The sequence below is a fragment of the Armigeres subalbatus genome, chromosome 2, assembly GCF_024139115.2.
Source record: "Armigeres subalbatus isolate Guangzhou_Male chromosome 2, GZ_Asu_2, whole genome shotgun sequence".
Classification (NCBI taxonomy): Eukaryota; Metazoa; Arthropoda; class Insecta; order Diptera; family Culicidae; genus Armigeres; species Armigeres subalbatus.
The window spans coordinates 30,164,436-30,187,661 of NC_085140.1; the positions used below are offsets into that span (position 1 = coordinate 30,164,436).

The 23,226-nt window shown below is 44.0% G+C and overlaps 1 protein-coding gene across 3 annotated transcripts in view; it reads right to left on the minus strand.

Moving 5' to 3' along the window:
- LOC134218410 (GTP cyclohydrolase 1) overlaps positions 1-23,226 on the minus strand; it is a 77,116-nt gene that overhangs the window by 49,543 nt on the left and 4,347 nt on the right. The window contains exon 1 of one of the 3 annotated variants that reach the window (XM_062697362.1): positions 9,643-9,783. The exons of 1 other annotated variant lie outside the window; for it this stretch is intronic. The gene's annotated coding sequence lies outside the window, so the exon portion shown is untranslated. Of the gene's footprint in view, positions 1-9,629; positions 9,784-23,226 lie in introns of those variants that run through there. One more of the 3 variants, XM_062697363.1, reaches the window with a different exon arrangement.

A 23,226-nucleotide genomic window follows, 5' to 3' on the forward strand; every position in this document is an offset into this window, starting at 1 on the left:
AAATCTCAATTCTCTGAAAATGGGGGGGGGGCATATTTTGAAGAAATTCTTCAGGAATTCTGGAGACTCGTTATATACAAGAATTGCTATAGGATTTATGAAGAATTTCTCCTTCAGAAACTCTGAGAAATTCCTCTTGTAAGAACTCTTTCTACAGGAACTCTCCGGAATACTCATTAAGACATTTTGAGGAAGATCAGAAAAGATAAGATCAAGAAAATATCAGGGCCATTCCTCTTGCACGAATTTTGAGAAATTAAGTCTCCTCAACCGTGCGGTAAGACGCGCGGCTACAAAGCAAGACCATGCTGAGGGTGGCTGGGTTCGATTCCCGGTGCCGGTCTGGGCAATTTTCGAATTGGAAATTGTCTCGACTTCCCTGGCCATAAAAGTATCGTCGTGTTAGCCTCATGATATACGAATGCAAAAATGGTTGCTTGGCTTAGAAACCTCGCAGTTAAAAACTGTTGAAGTGCTTCATGAACACTAAGTTGCGTGGCGGCTCTGTCCCAATGTGGGAATGTGATGCCAATAAGAAGAATAAGAAGAAGAAGAGGAATTATTCCTTCAAGAATTTGGAAAAAAAATCCTCCGATGATCCTGGCGAATTACTCACCTTAGCCCAAATATTCTAGATAATTCTTCTCTCTGATAACTCTGAATTTCTCCCTCACGAATTAATTCTTCTCAAAATTTCATTCTACAAGAATTCCTGTGAAATTCTTATCCAAGAATTCTAGAAGTGAGGGCTTATTCTCCCAGATTTTTAATTCATTCCAAGATTTTTTTCATCTAGGAGTTTTAGGGATTCCCTTATCCAGAAGTACCGAGGAATGAATAATACGTGTCTTAAAATTTCTGGATGAGAATCTCCTAGAAAGTTTCCTTTATCAGTTCCTGAAAATTTCTGTAGGATTTTCATTGAACGTTTTTGTTTGCGTTACATCCCCCATTTAAAAATTGTCGTGTCGCAGCTTAGTGTTCATTAAGAACCACCACATCCACTGCAAGGTCTCTAAGTAGATTCACCATTTTTGCATTACTGTGTCATAAAACCAAAAAAAAAACCTACACCGCATCGTGAATTGAATCCAATCACCTTCTGCATGGCCTTGCTTTGAAGCCGCCTGGCTGAGGAAGGCATACATCAGGATTTTTTCTAGTATTCTCACTACAGTCCTGAGCAAACTATTGAAGAAATTCATGAAGAAAAATCACTGGAGTAGATCGTAAACATATTTTTAAAAAACCCTCAGGTGAATCTTGTCATGATTTCCTGAAGAAATACTGCAGCGTTTGTACAATATAAATTATAATTATTGCCATTAGGGCACGAGAAATGCAAATATAGGTATTGTTCGCCATCCACGACGAAATGCTCTTCATTTTGATCATTTTGAACCGCGCCGATCCAAGCCGCCGCCGCCGTTAGAAAATTGCATTTACGGCGCCGCCGGCTCAAAGTAGATCGACGCAAAGGTTTAAACTGAGTATGGAATTGATGTTATGAATCACACTTTGACTATTGTGACCACCGGGTGGAATCTTGAAGATCCGTAACATCCGAAACATTATAGAGCGGCGTGATTGTTTAAGGGCCATTTGTTGTCGTGGCCTGAGTATTTAATTGACGTTGTTATCCACGAATGAACTATTGTGGACAACGAGTAGTTCCATAGAAGATTCGGAACATCCATTATAATGGTCCATTCGTTAATTTTATCGCCAAGATTTTTCAGACCTATTGTTGTCGGATCCTTACCATCGGGCCAAAGAATAATCTAAGACCATTGCAGATGGGCTTGAACCATTTACTTGTGCAGCTCAGCTCTCGGTCTACGCCCCACTTTTATTCGTCTATCTAACCTATAAAAGCGGAATTTATTTACTCTCATTTACTCTCAGAATAATACATTGTCATATAAACCGGTTGAATGGTTTTGGTATTCTTTAGCAAAGTTCAGTCACTGAATTTGATTGACTTTGCTTGTTGAGGGCACACACGTGCATACTGTTGAACTTAATTCAAAACTCAACGTGCTGTTCTGGAATGAATTTTCTTTCCACTGAAATTTAATATTTCTGCGCGTACTTTTGAGGACGAAGCTTTTGATTCTTTTTCAATAATTTGTATGATTTTCCGCTTTTCTCTGTCTAACAGCTTACACTGATAACTATTCTAGTTTTGTTGTCGAAATTTCCGCTATGATCGGTGACTCCTTCCAGTTTCACAGTAGCCGGGCAACCAGTGGAGAATGTTGAAAGCTTCTAATATCTTGGTCGCCAAATGGCGTCAGACAGCGGTACCAAGATCGACTTCGGCGCACAGATCAAGAAATCAAAGGCTGCCTTTGCGAGTTTTGCGAGTTTAAGAAATATCTGGAAAAACAGGCAGATAAGTAAACGCACCAAAATACGAATTTTTAACTCTAACGTGAAAGCTGTGCTGTTATGCGCTAGCGAAACATGATATGTATCAGTGGAGAACACTCAACGGCTGCAGGTGTTCATTAACAGATGCCTGCGGTATATAATTCGGGCCTGGTGGCCTCACAACTGGATCTTAAACAACGAGATCCATCGTCGTTGTCACCAGAGGCCGATAGCAACAGAAATTCGGGATCGGAAGTGGGGCTGGGTCGGCCACACTCTACATAGGGGCGGAAACGAAATCTGTAAACAAGCATTAGACTGGAACCCAGCGGGACATCGCAGCAGAGGCAGACCAAGAGGCTCATGGCGGCGAAGCCTCAATAAAGAAATAAAAGAAGTCGACCAAAATCTAACCTGGCAACAGGTTAAAGCGATAGCCGGGCAACGCTCAGGATGGAGATCTTTCAAGTCGGCCCTTTGCACCACCGGAGGTGTACAGGATTCATAATTTAAAAAAATCATACTTTTTGATAATATTTTGAACTGTTGTTCAACCAACACTTTTAGCTATTCTGGAAACAGATTTGTTCAAAATGATTTAAGTGAAAATGTTTTTGCCTTTCTCATTCAACAAAGTTGTACCGACAGGCTATAGGACTACTACAAAAAACAACTTTTGATAGAATTCCCGGAGACCCATAGCGCTATATACCGATCGACTCAGTTCGACGAATCGAGGTGATGTATGTATGTGCGTATGTATGTGTGTGTATGTGTACAAATAGACACAATTAGTAGACACAATTTTTGGAACTTAGCATAACCCGATTTTCGGGGCCCTCCTTACTCGCAACAAGTTGCATTCAACGGGGAATGCGGTCCCATTGTTTGCTATTAAAAATTGGCCCGATCGCACATTGCATTTCGGAATTATTGAAAAAATTGTTTTTTCCCCCCTTGGGAAAAAATTTCAAAATCGAAAAAAAATGCCGTGAATACCAGGTCCCAACGCACCATCTGCTCGTTGATTTCAAGGCGGCATACGACAGTATAGACCGCGTAGAGCTATGGAAAATTATGGACGAGAACAGCTTCCCTGGGAAGCTTACCAGACTGATCAAAGCAACCGTGGATGGTGTGCAAAACTGTGTGAAGATTTCGGGCCAGTCCAGTTCGTTCGAATCGCGCCGGGGACTAAGACAAGGTGATGGACTTTCGTGCCTGTTGTTCAACATTACGCTAGAAGGTGTCATGCGGAGAGCCGGGTGTAACAGCCGGGGTACGATTTTTAACAGATCCAGTCAATTTATTTGCTTCGCGGATGACATGGACATTGTCGGCAGAACATTTACAAAGGTGGCAGAACTTTACACCCGCCTGAAACGTGAAGCAACAAAAGTTGGACTGGTGGTGAATGCGCCAAAGACAAAGTACATGCTTGTGGGCGCAACCGAGCGCGACAGGGCGCATCATCTGTGGAAGTAGGGCCTACTAAGGGCTCCAGAAGAAACTGCGGTCGAAAAAGATTCGCCACCGCACCAAATGTGTCATGTACAAGACGCTTATAAGACCGGTTGTCCTCTACGGACATGAAACATGGACAATGCTCGAGGAGGACTTGCAAGCACTCTGAGTATTCGAGAGACGGGTGCTTAGGACCATCTTTGGCGGTGTGTGGCGGCGAAGAATGAACCATGAGCTCGCCCAACTCTACGGCGAACCCAGTATCCAGAAGGTAGCTGGGCAGGACATGTTGCAAGAATGCCGGACAGCAACCCTGCAAAGATGGTGTTCGCTTCCGATCCGGCAGGTACGAGGCGGCGTGGAGCGTAGCGAGCGAGTTGGGCAGACCAGGTGCAAACGACTTGGCGAGCGTGGGGCGTATCCGAGGATGGAGAGATGCGGCCTCGAACCGTGTATTGTGGCGTCAAATTGTTGATTCAATGTTATCTGTTTAGATGTAAACCAAATAAATGAAATGAATGAATGCAAAATGATAGAAAACATGCGATATATTCCCCTAAAGTGCTTTTTTGACCTTTCTTATGTGATTTTTTAGTACATTTTACGATGCAGGAGAAAGGCATCATCGCCGCTAGGTGGATCAATCTGGGTTTTTAACTAATTTTATTTGTTAATTATCTTGGATTCTTGGAGGAGTCTCGAACAAGTCTGGGTATCAATCGAGATGGGTGACCGAAGACTGTTCCTGTGCTCGTTGTATATCCCTCCTGATCTGGTCCGAGACATACAACTCATCGATACTCACTGCCGATACTTCGCCGTCTTAGAAACGGCCACTCCGACTGACGAAGGGCTTGTCCTGGGCGATTTCAACCTGACTGGTGTCTCTTGGAAGCAGTCCCACAGCGGTTTCCTTTACCCTGATCCAGAACATTCGATCCTGCATGCTGGCGCTGCTAGCCTTTTGGATAACTACAGCTCAGCCACTCTTAGCCAAATTAACGGCATTGTGAATGAAAACGGTCGCACCTTAGACCTATGCTTTGTAAGCAGACAGAACAATGCACCGCTCATCTTGCCAGCACCTTGCGCGCTGGTCAAAAATGCTGCTCATCACCCTCCACTACTTCAGAATCGAATACAGTTATGTACACGACTTCATCGAACGAACTTCGCCCGTGTCATACGATTTTAAGAAAGCCGACCACTTAAGTATTAAAGATGTATTATCGAGTATCGATTGGGGAAACGTTCTCAATACGCATGATGTGGATGAAGCTGCTCTAGCCTTCTCACATGTCATGATGTGTGTCATCGATAGGCACGTTCCAAAGAAGTTCTGAATAACATTTCGCGACCTCCCTGGCAGACATTACGAAATTGGATTACGAATCGGATTACGAAAACTGAACACAGTTAAGAGAGCTGCTCTGAGTCAATTTACCAAGTATCGGACACTACCACTGCGAGATCAGTACGTGAGGCTCAACCATGAATACCAGCGTGTCAGTCGTCAGAACTTTTACGCATACCAGCACAGTATTGAGCGTAAGTTCAAGCAGCGGCCGAAATCTTTTTGGAGTTACATCAATAAACAGCGCAAAGAATCTGGTCTGCCATCTTCAATACAGTACAACGGTGAAACAGCGTCTACCCCATCGGAGCTTTGCCAGTGTCTTTAGCGATGAGCGTATTAGTGCTGACCAAGTTAGACTCGCTGCTAGCAACATTCCATTAAGCAACCAAACATTAGGCGTGTTAGATGTCGACGTTGACGCAATATCTAGGGCCGCAACAAAACTTAAGCCGTCCTATAATCCAGGACCAGACGGTATTCCGTCTGCTTTCCTCAAAAAACAAATTTCTTGTTTGCTTGACCCTCTTCATCGTATTATTCATTTGTCACTGTCTAGTGGAATATTCCCATCTTGCTGGAAAATCGCTCACATGTTCCCGGTGCACAAGAAAGGTAGCAAACGCAACGTAGGCAGTTACCGAGGAATCACGTCATTGAGCGCCGTTTCTAAGCTGTTCGAACTCGTTGTCATGGAACCATTACATTTGCACTGCAAGCAACACCTCAGCCCCGAGCAGCACGGCTTTACCGCCGGTCGTTCTACCACTAGCAATTTGCTATGCCTTACTTCGTACATCACCAACAGCATGCTCAGAAGGATGCAAACCGATGTTATCTACACCGATCTGTCTGCCGCATTTGACAAGTTTAACCATACTATCGCTGTTGCCAAACTCGACAGATACGGCATCGGTAGTGATTTATTGTGCTGGGTCCGCTCATACAACTGATAGTGACTTTAGATGACTGCGAATCGAATAGTTTTCAAGCAACATCTGGAATACCACAAGAAAGCCATCTTGGGCCACTAATATTCCTGCTCTATTTCAATGACGTTCATCTAGTCATCGAAAGCCCTCGACTGTCGTACGCAGACGATTTGAAAATGTTTCTCCTAGTTAGTTCAACTACTGACTGTCTTAATTTACAACGGCAGGTCACTCATTTTGCCAGTTGGTGTTCTCTAAACCTTATGGTCGTAAACCCAGCCAAGTGCTCCGTCATAACGTTTACTCGAAAGAAACAACCGATAATTTTCGACTACAACCTACTTGACACGACACTCGAACGCACGAATCACATCAAGGACCTTGGTGTAGTCCTGGACTCAGAGCTAACATTTAAGCAGCACATCTAGTACGCTGTCGATAAAGCTTCTAGGACATTGGGACTAATACTTAGGATTGCCAAGAATTTTTCCGACATTTATTGCTTGAAAGCCATTTACTGTTCTCTTGTGCGTTGTACCCTAGAGTACTGCTCTGCAGTTTGGAGCCCAGCGTACACCAATGGCGCCGAACGTATCGAATCGGTCCAACGTCGGTTCCTGCATTTGCACTTCGGAAGTTGCCATGGAGGGATCCGTTTTGTCTACCGAGCTATGAGAGCTGATGCCAGTTGATCGATCTGGAACTTTGCATTGAACCATGTAGGAGTTACAATGTTTTCAACTTAAACTAAACTTAATTTAATTCATACTAATGGTACAAGGAGCCAATCGTTACAATAGAAGATTGCTACGATTTTTGTCTAAAATTGGAAATTATTTTGTTGGACATTTGTTGCAATGTCTCAATATTAGAAATTCTATGAAGTTCATTGGTACTATACCACGGAGGTAACTTCAGAATCATTTCCAAAATTGTATTTTGAATCGTCTGGAGTGCCTTCTTTCTGGTACTGCAGCAACTAGTCCATATTGGCACAGCATACAACATGGCTGGTCTGAAAACTTGTTGGTAAATAAAAAGTTTGTTCTTAAGACAAAGTTTTGATTTCTATTTAAAAGCGGATATAGACACTTAATATATTTGTTACATTTGGCTTGAATGCCTTCAATGTGACTTTTAAAAGTAATTTTTGATCTAGCAGAAGTCCTAAATATTTAGCTTCGCTAGACCAATTAATTGGAACCCCATTCATAGTGACAATATGTCTGCTAGAAGGTTTCAAATAAGAAGCTCTCAGCTTATGTAGGAAAATTATAATCTGAGTTTTGGAAGCATTCGGGGAAATTTTTTCATTTTTGCAAGTAAGTGGAGAAAATATTCAAACTTTTTTGCAATCTACTACTAATGACACGAAGCCTTCGCCCTTTGGCTGACGCCGTGCCATCTGCAAACAAATATTTTTGACACCCTGGTGATAAATCAGGTAAGTCAGAAGCAAAAATGCTATACAATATGGGCCCCAGTATGCTGCCTTGGGGAACACCAGCTCTTACAGGTAATGTATCAGATTTAGAATTCTGATAGTTTATCTACAGTGAGCGATCTGATAAATAATTTTGAATTGAAAATGTTTATTTTGCTTCCACTATAGTTTCTTTGGTTTCATTACCCATATTCTTCGGATTACGATGGATATTATATAAAACAATCGACTTCAACATAGGAATACGTAATAATGAGGACAATGAGGAGTAGTTTGGAATCATGCCGTCAAACTAATTTGTATATCCGAGAGCAAACTCCGGTAGTAGCAAACTACTTAGCTCTTGCCTAAATGAAGCTGCAGTGTTTTAGTCAAAGCTATGACAGGTCTCTGCCAATTCAACTAATGCATGGAAAATATTTAACACATTGGAATGCAGATTAATTTTTCAGTGCAAGTTGTAAAGCCGATTATGGAACTTATAATTATTTGCTGTGTCGTTTGCGCAACTACATTTTCAAATATTTAGCCAATACTAATTCAGAAACCCGAATTTTTGGAGTATTCTGCTGTTCATAACACGATATGGTAAGGAGTTATAAGCTTTTTTACGCTTATGCGTTGTATGTCCTATTCAAAGGCCACTTTTTAAAACTCTATTTTTCCTCTCCTGTTTTGTTCATTTCCTTCTCCGCAAATATACTGCCCATGATTGCATATTTGTCAGAGAGAACGGTGTATGGCGACGAAGGATCAACCACGAGCTCACCTAACTCTCCGGCGAACCCCGTATCTAGAAGGTTTAACTGGAAGGGTACGATGGGCAGGGCATGTTGCAAAAATGCCGAACACCAACTCTGCAAAAATAGTGTTCACTACAGATTCGGGAGGTACAAGAGGACGAGGAGCACAACCATTAGGTGGGCGCTACCGATGATGGAAAGATGTGATCTCGAACCATGTATTGTGGCGTAAAATTGTCGATTCAGTGTTTAGATGTAAGACGAATAAATTTTTTATTTTCAATAGTGCTATCCAAATATATCTGATACGGATCCACACATGAATTCAATTTTTTTCCACGTTCCACAGATAGATTTTATTTGTTTATATATGTTATTTGTGTTCCTTGAGTAGAATGATTACATGTGCTCTGTAATAAATATCGTTCATTAAATCTATGAGTTTTCGCCAATAAAAATGTGTGGATTTTTGTAGTGTTATGCTGAGCCGATTAGTAACTATGTAGCACTGTGAGTCGTTTTTTAAATGAGACAAAAGTCTTTCAAACAATGACGAAAACATAACTTCTTCTTCAAATTTGAAACTACACAATATTCATAACATTGTAGATAATTGTTGAACTACAAATTGTGATAAGAAAATTATTTTGAGCTTTTTAGTGGAATGTTTTCACCTGTCATAAGACGAGTTTATACAATCCCATTGAATTCCACCACTTAATTGTATCTTGACAGATACGTCGAAGTCGAGTCAAGTACGAGACACTGAAGACGGCCTTACTTTTGAGGTCGAAATACGTATCTGTCAAGATACAATTAAGTGGTGGAATTCAATGGGATTGTAAAAACTCGTCTTATGACAGGTACAAATTGTGCACAAATTGATGAAAAGGTATTTTTATTATGACTACTTATTGATTTCTTTAAAAATCACACATTCGCATCGTATAAACGCAACTACTAAATGGAATCAAATTAATTTATTGAAGACAATAAACATCCCTTCTACTAAATCCATCACCAGTGACGACTACCTATCAGCAATTTAAATGCAACAGGTTTTTCTTCACACTACCCGCCTTCTGACTGAGGGGTTTTCATCACTACCAACAGCGGGGTTACGAACGGTGCTGGTGGCGACGGGAGAGCACTCTATTTAATAACCAACTGTTGCTGTTCTGTGTAGTACATTCGATCGACACAGCAACACAGCACGGTTGACACCTGTGGATTCCGGTTGACCATCAGTTCTAAATCGCAATTTATTCGCCGTTTAATTAGGGTCACTGCTCTTGTCCGTCAAACTCCAAGGACCCTACAATTTATATCCACCTGTGCCGACTAATCTGACATTCCGTCCAGCAATCAGCGCGACCGAAACCTTCCTGATTCGAACGAGTTTCTCCTCCGCAGTGATCAACAACGCACAGCCACACTATCGAAACTGACTGTCATGGGGCAGTTATTTACTCGTATCCTTATTTTTTACTCTCGTTGTTTTTGACTCGTGAAGTCGTAATCACACAGACGCAATCACTGGGCACAAACAACGATTTATTTTTCCATCCGTCTGTTATCGATCCGAATCCCGCGGCCCCACGCGACGACTTTCACAGAGGAGTGCACACACATTGACGCTCAGGTCAGGTCCAAGCCCAACTGCAGAGTCATTGGCTCGGGGCTCCCGCATTTATAGGGTGTGAATGTGTCTGTGCGCCTGACGATGACGGCACGGCGGCAGCGGCCACGCACCTTACCATGTGATGCAACCATGGAGAAATCACTGCGATTCTTAGCACGGTTGGGGACGATTCGGGAGAAGACTCTACTGGTGTGGGGAAACTGGGATTGATTGCACCATCATAGTCCATGTTACCTTCAATGAATATTGAGGTTCAATCAATCTCGTGTAATGTTTCCAAAGGTCAAACATAGCGTCAGTTATGGTACGTTAGAAAAAAGGTTAACTGCGAGACCGCTTATCTATTAAGGACCATCCTCACGGAATCCAAATTTGAAAGTACTCGCGTTTTCAAGGGCACACCACTCAATACGGAAGAAACGCACAACTGTCATTTTTATTATTTCAGTTTTGCTGCTGGTTTGCCCTAGAAAACGGAAGTTATGTCATTTTACTTGTACAAATTCAAAATATAATGTTTTCTGAATTTAGTTGCTAATTGTTCAAGATAACCATTTAACCCACAATGCATTTTGTACCATTCTCCTCCACTTTCCGTCATCCTTTTGGATGTGGGATTTTCCTGAACCACTTGGTTCTCCGGCGCTCTCAGACACTGGTTCTGCTTGTTCACGCATCGCATAGGACGCAATCTTCTCCCGCTCTTTGCATTTCCGCACTTTTCTCGTTTTCAATGTGCTTTGGCTTGTGTCATGGCACCCCCATGGCACTTATAACCCACCTTCCTCGTTTTGCACCCGCATGTCAGCACGCTACGTAAGTGGCTGCTCTCCCACGCGGATCTACCGTCAGCATCATTCTTGCGTTACGTCGTGGAACTTTCCGAGCAGAAATCGGTCCGTTTCGGATCTTCATGCTGCTATTATTATTATTTCTCAGACTAAGGCCGGAGTGGCCTGTGCAGTATATCAAAGTCTTCTCCATTCAACTCGGTCCATGGCTGCACGTCGCCAGCGCCGAGCCTGCAAATCGTCTTCCACCTTCCTCGTTGCGCACCTCGCTTTATTGTGCCCGTTGAATCATAGTCTAGAACCATTTCAACCGGGTTATTGTACGACATTCTCGCTATGTGCCCGGCCCACCGTAGTCTTTCGATTTTCGCGGTGTGAACGATGAATGGTTCTCCTCTCCCTCGGGAGCCTCCTTTCAAGAGGCTCGGAAGCCTCTTTTCAAGAGGTTCGGAAGCCTCTTTTCAAGAGGTTCGGAAGCCTCTTTTCAAGAGGTTCGGAAGCCTCCTTTCAAGAGGTTCGGAAGCCTCCTTTCAAGAGGTTCGGAAGCCTCCTTTCAAGAGGCTCGGAAGCCTCCTTTCAAGAGGCTCGGAAGCCTCCTTTCAAGAGGCTCGGAAGCCTCCTTTCAAGAGGCCCGGAAGCCTCCTTTCAAGAGGCTCGGGAAGCCTCCTTTCAAGAAGCTCAGCCTCCTTTCAAGAGGTCTGGAAGCCTCCTTTCAAGGGGCTCGGAAGCCTCCTTTCAAGGGGCCCGGAAGCCCCCTTTCAAGAGGCTCGGAAGCCCCCTTTCCAGGGGGTCGGAAGGCTCCCTTTCAAGAGGCTCGGAAGCCTCCTTTCAAGAGGCTCGGAAGCCTCCTTTCAAGAGGCTCGGAAGCCTCCTCCAAGAGGCTCGAAGCCTCCTTTCAAGAGGTCTGGAAGCCTCCTTTCAAGAGGTTCAGGAAGCCTCCTTTCAAGAGGTCTGGAAGCCTCCTTTCAAGAGGCTCAGGCCTCCTTTCAAGAGGCCCGGAAGCCTCCTTTCAAGAGGCTCCAGCCTCCTTTCAAGAGGCCCGGAAGCCTCCTTTCAAGAGGCTCAGGAAGCCTCCTTTCAAGAGGCTCAGGCCTCCTTTCAAGAGGCTCAGAAGCCTCCTTTCAAGAGGCTCGGAAGCCTCCTTTCAAGAGGCCCAGGAAGCCTCCTTCAAGAGGCTCGGAAGCCTCCTTTCAAGAGGCCTGAAGCCTCCTTCAAGAGGCTCGGAAGCCTCCTTTCAAGAGGCTCAGAAGCCTCCCTTTCAAGAGGCCTGGAAGCCTCCTTTCAAGAGGCCTGGAAGCCTCCTTTCAAGAGGCTCGGAAGCCTCCTTCAAGAGGCCTGGAAGTCTCCCTTTCAAGAGGCCTGGAAGCCTCCTTCAAGAGGCCCGAAGCCTCCTTTCAAGAGGTCTGGAAGCCTCCTTCAAGAGGCTCAGAAGCCTCCTTCAAGAGGCTCAGAAGCCTCCTTTCAAGAGGCTCAGAGCCTCCTTTCAAGAGGCTCAGGAAGCCTCCTTTCAAGAGGCCCGGAAGCCTCCTTTCAAGAGGCTCAAGCCTCCTTTCAAGAGGCTCAGAGCCTCCTTTCAAGAGCTCAGAAGCCTCCTTTCAAGAGGCTCAGAAGCCTCCTTTCAAGAGGCTCAGAAGCCTCCTTTCAAGAGGCTCAAGCCTCCTTTCAAGAGGCCTCGGATGCCTCCTTTCAAGAGGCCTGGAAGCCTCCTTTCAAGAGGCTGGAAGCCTCCTTCAAGAGGCTCAGAGCCTCCTTTCAAGAGGCCCGGAAGCCTCCTTCAAGAGGCTCAGAAGCCTCCTTCAAGAGGCTCAGAAGCCTCCTTTCAAGAGGCCCGGAAGCCTCCTTTCAAGAGGCTCAAGAAGCCTCCTTCAAGAGGCTCAAGCCTCCTTTCAAGAGGCTCAGGAAGCCTCCTTTCAAGAGGCTCGGAAGCCTCCTTTCAAGAGGCTCAGCCTCCTTCAAGAGGCTCAGAAGCCTCCTTTCAAGAGGCTCAGAAGCCTCCTTTCAAGAGGCCTGGAAGCCTCCTTTCAAGAGGCTCAGAAGCCTCCTTTCAAGAGGCCCGGAAGCCTCCTTTCAAGAGGCTCAGAAGCCTCCTTTCAAGAGGCCTGGAAGCCTCCTTTCAAGAGGCTCAGAGCCTTCTTCAAGAGGCTCAGGCCTCCCTTCAAGAGGCTCCAGCCTCCTTTCAAGAGGCCTGGAAGCCTCCTTTCAAGAGGCCTCGGAAGCCTCCTTTCAAGAGGCTCAGAAGCCTCCTTTCAAGAGGCTCAGAAGCCTCCTTTCAAGAGGCTCAGGCTCAGGAAGCCTCCTTTCAAGAAGCCTGGAAGCCTCCTTTCAAGAGGCCTGGAAGCCTCCTTTCAAGAGGCTCAGGCCTCCTTTCAAGCTGGAAGCCTCCTTTCAAGAGGCCTGAAGCCTCCTTTCAAGAGGCCTGGAAGCCTCCTTTCAAGAGGCTCAGGCCTCCTTTCAAGAGGCCTGGAAGCCTCCTTTCAAGAGGCCTGGAAGCCTCCTTTCAAGAGGCCTGAAGCCTCCTTTCAAGAGGCTCAGGCCTCCTTCAAAAGGCCTCGGAAGCCTCCTTTCAAGAGGCTCAGAGCCTCCTTTCAAGCCTCCTTTCAAAGGCCTGGAAGCCTCCTTTCAAGAGGCCTGGAAGCCTCCTTTCAAGAGGCCTGGAAGCCTCCTTCAAGAGGCTCAGAAGCCTCCTTTCAAGAGGCTCAGCCTCCTTTCAAGAGGCTCAGAAGCCTCCTTTCAAGAGGCTCAAGCCTCCTTTCAAGAGGCTCAGAGCCTCCTTTCAAGAGGCTCAAAGCCTCCTTTCAAGAGGCTCAAGCCTCCTTTCAAGAGGCTCAAGCCTCCTTTCAAGAGGCTCAGGAAGCCTCCTTTCAAGAGGCCTGGAAGCCTCCTTTCAAGAGGCTCAGAAGCCTCCTTTCAAGAGGCCTGGAAGCCTCCTTTCAGAGGCTCGGAAGCCTCCTTTCAAGAGGCTCGGAAGCCTCCTTTCAAGAGGCTCGGAAGCCTCCTTTCAAGAGGCTCGGAAGCCTCCTTTCAAGAGGCTCGGAAGCCTCCTTTCAAGCAAGAGGCTTGGAAGCCTCTTTTTAAGAGGTTCGGAAGCCTCCTTTCAAGAGGCTCGGAATCCTCCTTTCAAGAGGCTCGGAAGCCTCCTTTCAAGAGGCTCGGAAGCTTGCTTTCAAGAAGCTCGGAAGCCTCCTTTCAAGAGGCTCGGAAGCCTCCTTTCAAGAGGCTCGGAAGCCTCTAGGTTTGTAAAGATTTATAACTGTCGATTTTAAGTATTAGAGTAGAGTGGGGCAAGAGTACGCACCTAGTTTTCAATCGATCATGTGGCCCTTATGAAGCAAGCTTCTGCATATCAAATCAGTGTCGATGATTCATATACTCCTCCTTTATGAAAATTTTTTGAAATTTTTGAGGTTCGTTTTAGTAGAACCCTTATTGCAAGACAAGTGAAAAACGCACTTTTACCCCACCGGTGGGGTAAAAGTGCGCATCGGGTGGGGTAAGAGTACGCATTTATCCAATCATGTGCTTTAAGTATATATTAACACAAATAAGAGTTAACAACATTTAATTGATGTTTAATGAGCATATATTAGGGAATGTTTAAAGATTACGTAACTCTTAAAGGGGGAGGGGGTCCTAAAAATGTGCACATTTTTACGAAAAATCATTGTTTTTTATATATACAAAAAACTACTGAGGTAAAAATATATATCAGGTTTCGCGTGGCGTATACAAAGACATTTTCCTTTAAAAAATTCCACCAATCACGTAACGTAAAATTTGGCTATTTCATCACCCCTCCCCCCTATCTTACACTATTTGTATGAATCCTCTAAAAATTATATGGATCGTCACACATCTCGCAACCCTTCCCAGCTAAACGTTGCGTAATTTAAGAATGTTTCTTTTGATTAAATGAAATTATCATTTAGATGAAATTGTGTTTTCGTACTATGTTTAGGTGTACAACAAGTCCTAATACAATCTCATTATTTCGCTTCAGTGCTTGGTTCGCTTAGTCCTTTCTAACACCGAATTACTTCAACTTATCCTAAAAACTTGTTATAATTTCGAATTCTGTCCCTTTTTACTTAGTTGTGGATCTTTACGCTTTGGAAAAAGTCTTATTTCGGCCGGAGATGCGGGTTTGACATCAGAACTTATGCGATGCGTACTCTTCATATGCGTCCTCTTGCCCCACCGGTTCCTGCGTACTTTTACCCCACAGTCCCAAAAATTATGTTAAATTAAATTATGCGGAAATCCAATTATTTTTAGCAAAATGACCAAAAAGTTATCTAACTCCATATCTCCCTTGTTGTTTATTCAAATCGTTTATAATTACTCATTATAATAGTTGGTCAGAATACCAGTCAAACTGATGCAGTGCTGCTAGTTTATATTTTTTGTAACAAAAATCGAAAACGTACTCTTACCCCACGCGCACTCTTGCCCGCTCTACTCTATATTCATTTTTGGCATATTTTCCAACTATTTTTTCAAGTGAAATCTTTTGTGTTTGAATCTTTCGCTCCTCTTACATAAATAATGGATAGGATGGAAGATAGACATCGAGTTTTGAAACACATTGTTTGGAAGATTCTGTATCACACTAATTTGGTTACACTGGCGAGTCTCGATTGAATTGTTACATCATGTTCTATCTAACAGCATGTTTTGCATAAAAAATGTTGACGTTTTATTTCTAAAACAAGCAAATAGTTCAATGGAAATCAGAAAATAAAGACGATAAAATTTGGACACACGCAAATGTTCGTAACTTTTTAGCATATGGGTAAAAATTATTGAAATTTTTACTGAATGTATTTCATTGTGTAATGCAGCGGTTCTCAACCTGGGGTACATGTACCCCTGGGGGTACCTTTGCTAGCTGCAGGGGGTACCTCAGACAAAAATGCGTAATGGCGGACTCAGTACAATTGCAATGTTGATAATGTTTTGATAATTGTGTATTTTTCATATCTAAACTTTGTCTTGTACATACATGCATAGCGATCAACATAGCCAACTGAATCTTGACCTCCACAACCAACAAACACAACAACAAAAAGTTGAAGAATATGTTAAGAAACTGCGTCTTAACTAAAATCTAGAATTTAAAGGTTCAGAAGCCTTCGTTTGAGAGCCATGAAGGCTATTTTTCGAAAAGCTCGGTTGTTTCGTTGCAAGAGGATTGGAAGCATCTTTCTACGCTTCTCAGAAGCGTTCTTCCAAGCTGCTCGAAGGTTGCTTTTCAAGAGGCTTGGACGACTCCTTTCAAGAGGACTCGAAGCCTCGTTTTAAGAGGCCTCCTTTCAAGAGGAACAGAAGTTTTCTTTTAAAAGGCTCGGAAGGCTCCCTTCAGGGGCTCGTGAACCTACTCTCAGGAGCCTTCTTTCAAGAGACCCGGTAACCTCCTTTCAAGAGGCCAGGAAGCCTCCTTTCAAGAGGCCAGGAAGCCTCCTTTCAAGAGGCCAGGAAGCCTCCTTTCAAGAGGCCAGGAAGCCTCCTTTCAAGAGGCCAGGAAGCCTCCTTTCAAGAGGCCAGGAAGCCTCCTTTCAAGGGGCCAGGAAGCCTCCTTTCAAGAGGCCAGGAAGCCTCCTTTCAAGAGGCCAGGAAGCCTCCTTTCAAGAGGCCAGGAAGCCTCCTTTCAAGAGGCCAGGAAGCCTCCTTTCAAGAGGCCAGGAAGCCTCCTTTCAAGAGGCCAGGAAGCCTCCTTTCAAGAGGCCAGGAAGCCTCCTTTCAAGAGGCCAGGAAGCCTCCTTTCAAGAGGCCAGGAAGCCTCCTTTCACGAGGCCAGGAAGCCTCCTTTCAAGAGGCCAGGAAGCCTCCTTTCAAGAGGCCAGGAAGCCTCCTTTCAAGAGGCCAGGAAGCCTCCTTTCAAGAGGCCAGGAAGCCTCCTTTCAAGAGGCCAGGAAGCCTCCTTTCAAGAGGCCAGGAAGCCTCCTTTCAAGAGGCCAGGAAGCCTATTTTTAAAAGTCCCGAAAGCTTCCTTTAAAGAGGCCTGGAAGCCTTCTTCCAAGAGGCCCGAAAGCTTTCTTTCAAGATGCCCGGAAGTCTCGTTTTAAGGGGCCCGGACGCCTCCTATCAAGAGGCTTGGAAGCCTCCTATTAAGAAGCTTGGAAGCCTCCTTCAAGAGGCTCGGAAGAAGCCTTCTTTCAAAATGCTCGGAAGAAGCCTTTTTTCAAAATGCTCGGAAGGCTTCCTTCAAGAGACTTGGGACCATCCCTGCAAGATGTTCGAAAGCCTTCTTCAAGTGGCCTGGAAGCCTCTTTTCAGAAGCCCGGAAGTCTTTTTTCAAGAGGCCCGGAATCCTCGTTTTAAGTGGCCTGGCCGCCTTCTTTCAAGAGGCTTTGGAGCCTCCTTTTAAGGCTCGGAAACCTCCTTTCAAGGGGCTTGCCCTAGGGGGTACCTCGGACAAAAATGCGTAATGGAGGACGTATTACATTTCCAATCAAAATTTATTAATAAAGTTTTGATAATTCTGTTTTTTTTTTCAAAATTTTATATTGCACATAATATGCAATGCGATCAAAAAATCCCAACTGAATCCTGTCTTCCACAATCAGCACAATGCAGAACAAAAGATCAAACGAACAAAATATCGAATGAACAAAAATGATTTTTTTTGTTCACTAAAGCTCGTTTGCTTCGTTGGAAGAGGATTACACGCATCCTTCTACGCTTATCGGAAGCCCTTTTCCAAGCAGCTCGAAGGCCTCCTTTCAAGAGGCTCGTAAACCTCCTGGGTACTTCAGAAACCTCCTTTCAAGTGGTTAGGCTGCCTTCTTCCAAGAAGTTCAGAAGCCTCCTTTCAAGAAACTCAAAAGCCTCCTTCCAAGAGGCCCCGAAGCCTCTTTACAAGAGGCTCGGAAGCCTCCTCGGAAGTCGCTTTCATGAGACCTAAAATAATCCTTCCAAAAGTCTTGGAAGCCTCCTTTCAAGAGATTTGGAAGCCTTCTTTCAAGAAGCTCGGAAGCCTTCTTTAAAGAGGCTCGGAAGTCTTCTTTAAAGAGGCAGGGAAGCCTTCTTTCAAGAAGCTCAAAAGTCTTCTTTTCTAAATGCTCAAAAGCCTCCTTTCAAGATCCTTTCAAGGGGCTCGGAAGGCTCCTTTCGAGAGGTTCGGAAGCCTCTTTTCAAGAGGTTCGGTAGCCTCCTTTCATTAGATTGCCTTCTTTCAAGAAGCTCGTAAGCCTCCTTTTAAAAGGCTCTCCCTCCTTCCAAAATAATTTCAAGATGCTCCGAAGCCTTTTTTCAAGAGGCTTGGAAGCCTTTTTTCAAGAGGCTCGGAAGCCTTTTTTCAAGAGGCTCGGAAGCCTTCTTTCAAGAGGCTCGGAAGCCTTCTTTCAAGAGGCTCGGAAGTTTTCTTTCAAGGGGTTCGGAAGCCTCCTTCCAAGAGGCTCGGAAGCCTTCTTCCAAGAGGCTCGGAAGCCTCCTTTCAAGAGGCTCAGAAACCTGCTTTCAAGAAGCTTAGAAGTCTACTTTCAAGTGGTTTGGAAGCCTCCTTTCAAGAGGCTTGGAAGAATACTATCAAAAGGTTCAGAAGCGTATTTTCAAAATGCAAAGGAAGCCTTCTTTTAAGTGACTCGAAAACCGCCTTCAAAAACAAGCCTACCTACAAGAGGTTCATAAATCTTTAATCAAGAGGCGCGGAAACCTACTTTAAAGGGATTCAAAAGCTAATTTGGTTACACTGGCGAGTCTCGATTGAATTGTTACATCATGTTCTAGATTTCAGCATGTTTTGCATAAAAAATTTTGACGTTTTATTGCTAAAACAAGCAAATAGTTTAATGGAAATCAGAAAATAAAGACGATAAAATTTGGACACACGCAAATGTTCGTAACTTTTTAGCATATGGGTAAAAATTATTGAAATTTTTACTGAATGTATTTTATTGTGTAATGCAGCGGTTCTCAACCTGGGGTACATGTACCCCTGGGGGTACCTTTGCTAGCCGCAGGGGGTACCTCGGACAAAAATGCGTAATGGCGGACTCAGTACAATTCCAATATTGATAATGTTTTAATGATTGGGTATTTTTTTATATCAAAACTTTGTCTTGTACATCATATGCATAGCGATCAATATAGCCAACTGAATTCTGTCCTCCACAACCAACAACCACAACAACAAAAAGTTGAAGAATATGTTAAGAAAATGCTTTTTATCTAAAATCTAGAATTTAAAGGTTCAGAAGTCTTCGTTTTAAAACCATGAAGGCTTTTTTTTTCGAAAAGCTCGGTTGTTTCGTTGCAAGAGGATTGGAAGCATCTTTCTACGCTTCTCGGAAGCATTCTTCCAAGCTGCTCGAAGGTCGCCTTTCAAGAGGCTTGGACGACTCCTTTCAAGAGGTCTAGAAGCCTCGTTTTAAGAGGCCTCCTTTCAAGAGGATCAGAAGTTTCATTTTAAAACGCTCGGAAGGCTCCCTTTAGGGGCTCGTGAGCCTACTCCTAAGAGCCTTCTTTCAAGAGGCCAGGAAGCCTCCTTTCAAGAGGCCAGGAAGCCTCCTTTCAAGAGGCCAGGAAGCCTCCTTTCAAGAGGCCAGGAAGCCTCCTTTCAAGAGGCCAGGAAGCCTCCTTTCAAGAGGCCAGGAAGCCTCCTTTCAAGAGGCCAGGAAGCCTCCTTTCAAGAGGCCAGGAAGCCTCCTTTCAAGAGGCCAGGAAGCCTCCTTTCAAGAGGCCAGGAAGCCTCCTTTCAAGAGGCCAGGAAGCCTCCTTTCAAGAGGCCAGGAAGCCTCATTTCAAGAGGCCAGGAAGCCTCCTTTCAAGAGGCCAGGAAGCCTCCTTTCAAGAGGCCAGGAAGCCTCCTTTCAAGAGGCCTGGAAGCCTCCTTTCAGAAGCCCGGAAGTCTTTTTTCAAGAGGCCCGGAATCCTCGTTTTAAGTGGCCTGGCCGCCTTCTTTCAAGAGGCTTTGGAGCCTACTTTTAAGGCTCGGATACCTCCTTTCAAAGGATTCGGAAGCCTCCTTTGAAAAAACTCGGTAGCCTCATTTCAAGAGGCTCGGGAAACTCCTTTGAAGAAGCTCGGAAGCTTTTTTCCAAGACGCTCGGAAGCGTCCTCTCCAGAAGCTCGGAAGCCTCCTTTTAAGGGGCTCGGAAACCTCACTTCAAGAGGCTTAGAAGCCTACTTTCAAGTGGTTCGGGGCTCAGAAACCTCCAATAGTGAATTGGAAAGTTGCACGGAATAATACAAATTTCAACCCACGCCACAGAGAGCCGTTGGGGATATACGCTGTTAGTTAACTATGGACTATATGCCGTTATTTTCAGGTCCATTTTCAGTTGCGCTCATTTTCATTTACAGCAGCGGTTCTCAACCTGGGGAACATGTACCCCTGGGCGTACCTTCGCTTGCCCTAGGGGGTACCTCGTACAAAAATGCGTAATGGAGGACGTATTACATTTCCAATCAAAACTCATTGGTAAAGTTTTGATAATTCTGTATTTTTTATTTCAAAATTTTATATTGCACATAATATGCAATGCGATCAAAAAATCCTAACTGAATCCTACCTTCCACAATCAGCACAATGTATATGAAGGGCTGCATAACAAAAGATCAAACGAACAAAATGTCGAATGAACAAAATGATTTTTTTGTTCACTAAAGCTCGTTTGCTTCTTTGGAAGAGGATTACAAGCATCCTTCTACGCTTATCGGAAGCCCTTTTCCAAGCAGCTCGAAGGCCTCCTTTCAAGAGGCTCGTAAGCCTCCTGGGTACTTCAGAAGCCTCCTTTCAAGTGGTTATGCTGCCTTCTTCCAAGAAGCTCAGAAGCCTCCTTTCAAGAAACTCAAAAGCCTCCTTCCAAGAGGCCCCGAAGCCTCTTTCCATGAAAGGCTCGGAAGCTTCCTCGGAAGTCGCTTTCATGAGACCTAAAATAATCCTTCCAAACGTCTTGGAAGCCTCCTTACAAGAGATTTGGAAGCCTTCTTTCAAGAGGCTCGGAAGCCTTCTTTAAAGAGGCTTAGAAGCCTTCTTTAAAGAGGCAGGGAAGCCTTCTTTCAAAAGGCTCAAAAGACTTCTTTTCTAGAGGCTCAAAAACCTCCTTTCAAGATCCTTTCAAGGGGGTCGGAAGGCTCCTTTCGAGAGGTTCGGAAGCCTCTTTTCAAGAAGCTCGTATGCCTCCTTTTAAAAGGCTCGGAAGCCTCCTTTCAAAATAATTTCAAGATGCTCCGAAGCCTTTTTTCAAGCGGCTCGGAAGCCTTTTTTCAAGAGGCTCGGAAGCCTTCTTTCAAGAGGCTCGGAAGCCTTCTTTCAAGAGGCTCGGAAGCCTTCTTTCAAGAGGCTCGGAAGTTTTCTTTCAAGGGGTTCGGAAGCCTCCTTCCAAGAGGCTCGGAAGCCTTCTTCCAAGAGGCTCGGAAGCCTCCTTTCAAGAGGCTCAGAAACCTGCTTTCAAGAGGCTTGGAAGTCTACTTTCAAGAAGCTCGGAATTCTTCTTTCAAGAGTCTTGGAAGAATACTATCAAGAGGCTCAGAAGCGTACTTATTTTAAGCCTTATTTTAAGTGACTCAAAACCCGCCTTCAAAAACAAGCCTACCTACAAGAGGTTCATAAGTCTTTAATCAAGAGGCGCGGAAACCTACTTCAAAAGGATTCAAAAGCGGAAAGGAGCTACCCTTCAAAGGCCTCGGAATTATTTTTCCAAGAGGATTGGAATCCTACTTTCGAGAGGGGGTACCTCAAATAATGCAAAAGTTCGAAGGGGTACCTCTCAAGAAAAAGGTTGAGAACCGCTGATTTATAGCAAAACATAGGGGGTACCACAATTGATGTAAAAGTTCGAAGGGGTACCTCTCATTAAAAAGGTTGAGAACCGCTGGTGTAATGTTTACATACACTGAGAAAAAATGTATAGTAGAAACTACCATTTTAGGGGTAATATTAAGAACAGTACCGACGTTTTTCAACCGAAGTGCCAATTTTCTTAAAATAACTAAAATATGGTCTATCTTACGATAAAATTGGTATATTCAACCGCTTCTATGGTTATTCTTACTGAAAACGTAGTAAAATTGTGTGGTAAAATCAACTATTTTGTTTGAGTCTATGCTAAATAACAATTTTTATGGTAAAATTGAAAATAATTTCAATCAGATTTACTACATTTATGGTTTAATTAAGCGATTTGTCCCTTCGGTTGAAAAACGTCGGTACTGTTCTTAATTTTACCACAAAATTGTTATTTCTACTACAAAGTTTTTTTCAGTGTAGGCTGAGTTTCATCGAGTACTTTCAGTGATGGCTTCGAATGAAGAAATAGTGCGCCAACAAATTTTGGGCACTCACTTCGAAAACCCAAACGCTTCTCATCGATGGATCGGAAAACAGCTGGGAATCGCACATTCAACCGTATCTCATGTGATCAAAACGTTCAAGGACCGTAAGACAACCAAGCGGAAAAATGGTAGTGGCAAAAAACGTGGCACATCAAATCCGAAGAAGGCCAGGATGGTTTTGAACCAATTTAAGCGTTATCCCAACATTTCGATCAGGGATGTTGCGAAAAAGGCGAAAGTTTCAGTTTGTTTTGTGCAGAAAACAATGAAACATTATGGATTATATGTGTATAAGATCCAGAAGGCACCGAACCGGAGCGATAAACAGAACTCGGTGACCAAAACTCGTGGAAGAAAACTGTACAGGGAGTGGCTCACAAAACCGTTCTGCATTGTGATGGACGATGAGACCTACATTAAAGCCAATACCAAACAAATACCAGGACAGGAACACTACGTCGCCACCTCTAAGTTGGCCGTTCCGGAGAGTGTACGGATAAAGGAACTGTCGAAATTCGCCAAAAAAAAAAAATTGCTTGTTTGGCAAGTGATCTCCGGATGTGGCAAAATGAGTCAGCCCTTCATCATCTTTGGAACCGTCAACGGACAAATGTACAAGGACGAATGCCCCCAAAAACGACTTCTGCCCTTCTTGAGATCTCACGATGGTCCGACACTGTTTCGGCCGGATTTGGCATCTTGGAACTATGCCCGGCTTGTCTTAGACTGGTACAAAGATAATAATGTAGTTTTTGTACCAAAAGACGTCAACCCTTCAAACACTCCGGAACTTCGCCCAATTGAAAAATTTTGGGCAATCATGAAGGCAAAGCTTGTTAAAACTCCAAAACTGATAGAAAATGACTTGAACTAAAGAAAGTGATGTTGAAAGTAAGTAAGGAAGTCAGTCCTATCATTGCCCAAAATCTGATGAAAGGGGTAAAGGAAAAGGTGCGGCCATTTCCAGAAAGTTTGAAAAGAATCAGGCTCGAGGAAAATTTGTGATGACCAATTTTGTGTGTCCAAATTTCATCGAATACAGTTTTAATCGTATTTTTTACGAAAGTCCGTTTTTTATTTTGCTGAGCTGCAGAAATAAAAACGGACTGTGTATTCTTCTTTAATATTGCGAAAATTGTTTAGATACTCAAAATTACTTTCATCCTATAACTTCAGTACACCCTCAAAACCCTAGAATAAGCGCATCCC